At 35.0% G+C, this 5,897-nt stretch overlaps 1 long non-coding RNA gene across 1 annotated transcript; it reads left to right on the top strand.

Annotated features, from left to right (window-relative positions):
- The first annotated feature begins 1,352 nt into the window (after window positions 1-1,352).
- LOC145980816 (uncharacterized) lies at window positions 1,353-4,681 on the top strand. The gene is made up of 3 exons (XR_014440889.1): window positions 1,353-1,438; window positions 2,253-2,393; window positions 4,572-4,681. It is a non-coding gene; the product is annotated as an uncharacterized LOC145980816 (long non-coding RNA).
- The last annotated feature ends 1,216 nt before the right edge of the window (window positions 4,682-5,897 follow it).

The following is a 5,897-nucleotide window of genomic DNA, read 5'->3' as shown; positions in this document are numbered from 1 at the left end:
AGTAAGGCTAATCGGGACTGGACCTATAGTTTAAAGTGGGATCCGACCACTATGTGCCTCAACCGGGTATCGAACTCGGGACCCCTGGATTACAAGTCGACAACGCAGCTCACAAATAAACCGAAGTAAGAAAAATGTAAAGAATCACCAGACAAAGTAAATATATTTGCAGTAACTAAATTATATTTCCTAATTAAAATGTCACATCACAATTGGTGCCACACATGCATGTACGTACAAGCCACTAATATTTTATTTTTGGTACATTGTTTGTACACTGTAAAAATAATACCTGTTTTGACATTTTTGGTGAACTCTCTTCGATAAAAATGTTAGGGAACGTTAAGTGTAGCAGAGATGTACGACCCGATTTTTAAATTATTATATTAAGCACAGGATTTTAAGAGTAAAATTTGACCTATTGCCCTTCAGCCATAGAAAGTTAAAATGTTCGTTTTATTAGTGTTGTTATCAATGTTCTATTATTGGGAAGAAAGGTTTCGGTACACTTCAAATCTGTTTGTTCTTGTGTTCATCGTAAGAACTATTCAAAATATTGCGGCATGTTTATAAATTTTAAAATATACCAGGAAAAGAGCGCTGGTTATTATCATTACCTTACAAACAATAAAATTGACATTGAATTGAATATACATTGGAGTTGTTAACAAGTATAGACTTCCGTACGTTCATTAGATAGAAACTGGATTCGCCTCGCTTCTTTTTATAGGTATACCGTATTGGCCCGAATATAAGCCGCACATTTTATCCAAATTTCAATTGCCATTTGTTCCAAATAGTTATTTGTCTTTTTATTCTTTTTTAACGATGCACGGATATGAAAAACCACAACGAGCTACGACTAAAGTGGTCCCGAGATCGAATCCCGGACTGGAGATGGGTGCGTGTCTCTTCTTCAATTTCATCACTCATCCTCATCGTCGCGATTAGCCAAAATTGGAAGCGATACGAAGCTAAATAACAAAAATCAAATCAAAACAGGAAAGACTTTTGGTGCAGCCACACACACAGAAACCTACCTTCCTTAACATGATGTTAGCACAGATAAGTTACTGTCATGTTAGTAACATCCTCTTGAAATTTTCCCCAGTCCCAACTTATGGTTATTTTGGTTCTAAGTTTATTCTTACTCTTCCACCTGCTCGCTACAGAAAAATTTTGGACAAACAACCCCTAATGACTCATCACCCTAACGGTACATCTTGAGAGGCGTGAGGGGTTGACGACAACTTTCGCAATCGCCGGAAGCATTTCGCTTGGTTGGCGTCTTCTCGCGACACGTGTTTCGGTAGTGCTTCCTTAGTTCGTTTCGAATTGTGTACTGTGTAGCAAAGAGAATAAGATTTGCTGTGTAGTGTAGTTCTGTGCAGATTCAGGAGAGAACGAACTACCACCACAGATTTTCGGAGTAAGAAAAGTAAGTATTTATGCATGTTTTCTACAATTTCATTTGATATGTTTCTTTGTTCGCTGAAATTCTGATTTAACTGCCTAATTATAAACGCTCGGATAAAGGAAAGAACCTGGTCAGACCGAACGATTACACCAAAATGGGAAAAGGGAAAAAATACGAGTACATGAGAGAGAGAGAGAAATAGGGAAGCGAGAGAGGGGGAAAGAAATAGGTAAACGAACGAGAGGCATTTACACATTCTGGATGTTGTTTTTTTTTCTTTTAGAAAAGAGGAGTAGGCGTAATAAAAATCTAGAATATCTAAACCTTATATGTGAAAGATAAGAAATATTATATTTAAAAATCCATGAATGCTAGAGACAATGGTTCTATCAGTGGCGTGCGCACTTTTTTTTGTGGTCCGTCCTCATTTTCCCATCTTTTCGTACGTCTGGCGTTCTTCTTTTTTTTAAGTGCAGATGAAAGGGGGTTATAACCCCCACCAATAACTCTCCTTGGGCGCACCACATTAGCACGCAATATTAATTGGATATTTTCCATATCCAGTGTAGTTTCAAGAACTAGACAATGGATAATATCGAATTAACATTCCATACTAACATCACTTTAAACAATAAATAAAATATATATATATCACTCATCTTAGTAATAAGAATGAAATGATCATCCTAGGACTTTATAAAAAAAAATATTTTTACATGCTACTTGTCTGTTGTTCATTATTCTTAACTGTGCCACCAAACTGATATACTCAACTAGTATTTTGTTTTGATATCACTAGTTGTCATGCAAAAGTTTCTTTTATTATTATTCTTAGGCACCTATTGTTCCTGTCATGAAGACAAGAGAGAAATATTCAGAAGCTATTGTCGTGCAGAGAATTGTGAGGCATATGATTCGACTGAAGAAGGATTATTCTGTGCTTATTGTGGATATCTACCCACCAAGGATGCAAAAGGTAAGTGTGTGTAACACTTATCTGAAACATGAATATTTGCATTTCTAAATCAAAAAGTGATAAGAAGATCTCACTTTCCGTAGACAATTTACCATGATGAAAGTATTCCTCGTGTTTGAAATTTGGACTTGCAAGTTAACAAATATAAATAGAAGAAGTCAAAGTTGAATTAATTTAAACTGTCTTCAGAATATATTTCCTTCGCTTCAACATTAGGTACATTTAAGGCTCAGATTTATTAAACTGCTTGACACAACATCCATGTGGCATATCAAAAGGGGGTTGGTGGGGGTCACAACTTATAACCACCTCTTTTGCTCAGTATTCCTTAAAAAATGTTGAAAAAAACATCAAAGGCAGAAAAAATGGCAAATTGAGGGCTCATTAATAAAAATAAGCATATGTACCCCTCCTCCTTTCGAAAATCCTGATAACTCATAACATCACTCACAATCTGCATAGCTACTTATTGGATGACATAATGATCAGATCTTAACCCCCTCATACCTTTGATACCAGCTTTATAAATGAGACTCAGGTTAATTCAATATGCTTAACTGTTAATGTTTGTAGTCTGTCTGTCTCTCTCTCTCTCTCTCAGTAGTGGAATTCTCTTGTGGAAAATTATTTTTATACTTATAGATGTTATAGATAAGGATATCATGTCAATTTTGCTGTTTAATTTTGCTTTTATACTGCTTAATGTGCAATAACTATATCTTGCCTCTTTTATTTTATTTTATCTATTTGTGCATATTACCTCTTTTTATGCTTCCTTTCAAAAGTGTCTGTAGCAATGCCTATTATCCTAATGACATGTGGAATATGCATTTTTAAGTCATAAAGTAATTTTGGCTCTAAATTTTTCCTACCACCTTTAAATACAAACTGTCATCCACAGATGGAAAATCCAGAATACACCACTCTAAATATTTTTTTGTGCAAGTGATAAATTATTTTAAGTAACTTAACTATACAAAAATAATGGCCAACATGAGAAACAGTCATGTATGTTCTCTTTCACTTTCTTAATTGCTTGAGATATGGAATGGTATTTTTTTCTGTTAACATACAAACTTTTATACACATCAAAGAATTGGAAATTTAATTATTACAATGACATTTAGTCATGGAAAGTGGTAGAGGAGCAGAGATAACTCTTTCTCCTTTTATTTGTTTTTCTTTTTGTTTCATCCTTTCTTTTTTATTTTCTTTCCACTTCCTTTCTCTATTCAGCCTCTCTCTTTGTCAGAGAGAAATAGACTCCTTCCCTCACTCATGTCTTTTATTCCCTCTTCTCCTTTATCTCTCTCTCCCTCTCTGTGTCTCTCACTGGATTTGTCATTTTTCTTCTCTCCAACACACACACATATGTATGAGAGTGTGTGTCTCATTTAGAGAGAGAGAAATATGTGTGTGTGTGTCATCTTCCCTTTCTCTCTCACTGCATTTCTTCCATTTTTCTTCTCTCCTAGAGGGAGACAGACAGAGAAATATGTGTGTGCGACAGTCATCCTTTCTCTGAAGGAACAGAAAAAGGAAAGAGAGAAGGAAGAAAAGTGTAAGGAGGGGAGATTGATAGAGTGAGCCCTCCGTCTGCCTTTCTTTCTCCCTCTCAAATTTTCTATCCTTTTGTGAGGGAGAGAGAGGTGGTGGGATGGAAAGCAGAAAAGAGTGAGAGGGGGAGGGAAGAGAAAGAAAGAGAGATAAGTCATGAAGGGTTTCCAATTGTAATTCATATACAAATTACATAATTCAAAACCATGCATTCTCTTCATCTGTTTTAGTCTCACATAAGTTCCTAATTATTATATTTTCAAAGCTCCAAGTAATGTTCCTCTGTGATAAAGTGTTGACTGTTTCGCATTCATATTATATGATATAAACAGGAAAAATTAGTCTTGTATTTTCTAAATCAATTTTTATGTATAGGATAAACGTTTATGAACAGAAAAGTAATATAAATGAACTAAATTGAGTATGCTTTATCTTTAATCACTTTGTTTTGGCTTATAAGTATATTTCAGAATCTGTCTCCTCTATAGTTTTACAAAGAATATTATTGCTATTATATTTACACCACCTGGGTATGGTAATATTTTCCCAGTGCTAATTTAAATAAACCTTGAATGTTCTCTGTTTCATGCCAGTAAATATGGTATTTGTTTTGTTTTACAGTAACTTCACATCAATATTTTCTTGGCCCTGTGCAAAGACATGCAACATAAAGGAGAAAGTGCTCTTGTGATGAGTTTCGGGTTCAAGTCTGGCCTGTATAGGAGTATTTTTGTGTGCCCATCTTCATGCATCAAAGGTAAGCGCATATAAACTTTAATTGCTGTAGTTGAGGGGAGGAACAGTGAAAGTAATATACTAAAGTGGTAGAAGTTGACTAGTTGGATTCTAAATATTTTGTAGTCATTAGTAAAATAGAAGAGCTGAATTCTTGGTTACTGTTGTTGTCTTTAATATGAGTGGTTCTTGGTTTGAACTCTTTGGAGTTCCAAAGTTCTGTATTAACGCAACATCATAACAGTTGGGAGCTACATGCAATAAAAAAAATACTGTGACCTTGAACACCAGTAACAGTAATGATGGTACACAATGCGTTAAGCACATATTATCCAATGAAAAGCTGTCTGTCTGGCAGGCCTTGACCCCTCAAAGGGATCTGGAGTCATGGAATTTAGTGTAGGTAAAAGTGAAGCAAATTGGTACAGGGATCTGCTTGAATGTCAAAGCATTGTGTTCTTGGGTCATGGCAGATATTAAATAAGTCAAATTTAATGTCAGTGTACAACAGCCATTTGAGGGCATTGTTCTACCATGTATTTTTTTATTTTTTTGTGGGTTGATGCATAGTCAGGACATTAAGTCTCATTGCGAGAGATTGTTTTAATTGGATAATAATTGATCAGGAATAAATGTGATGTTTTGTAATTAAATTCAAGAAAAAATGTGATATTTATGCATGCTTCATTTATTTTCAGGAAGTACCACCATTTGGTAACAAAAGATTTTGAGAAAGAAGCATCCTATCTGGCACTATTAGTGGAAGGAATGTTGTCCCGGTAGCTGCAGATGCTAGAAAGTGCAGAGTGCCACTTTACGAACATTTATCTATGCACTTGTTGACGTATACTATAGTTTTGAATTAGACTACCCCAAAAGTGGTGCTACATGTATGGTATTAGTCCAGTATATGTATACTATTAGGCCATAAAGACAGACTGTCACCTCAAGTCATCTATCTTATGTGAGAAGTTCAAGGATTGAAAGCAGACTATGCATTAAGCACCAGTGTATCTGTGACAAACAATAAATGTTCTGTCTCAGGATCTTCTGTATCATTTGTTACTATGAATTGCACCTAAGTTTCTCTTATTGTTCATTAGCAACAATGGTGTGGTGATTGAAAATGGTATTCATAGTGTTTCTGTGTTTTATATTCATTTTAGGTTACAGGTTGTTGATTTTTTTCTGTTTAATGACAATGCTTCTTTA

This window comes from Lepisma saccharinum, chromosome 28 (assembly GCF_977018435.1).
Source record: "Lepisma saccharinum chromosome 28, izLepSacc3.1, whole genome shotgun sequence".
NCBI lineage: Eukaryota > Metazoa > Arthropoda > Insecta > Zygentoma > Lepismatidae > Lepisma > Lepisma saccharinum.
This window is presented reverse-complemented; position numbering and strand designations above follow the sequence as displayed.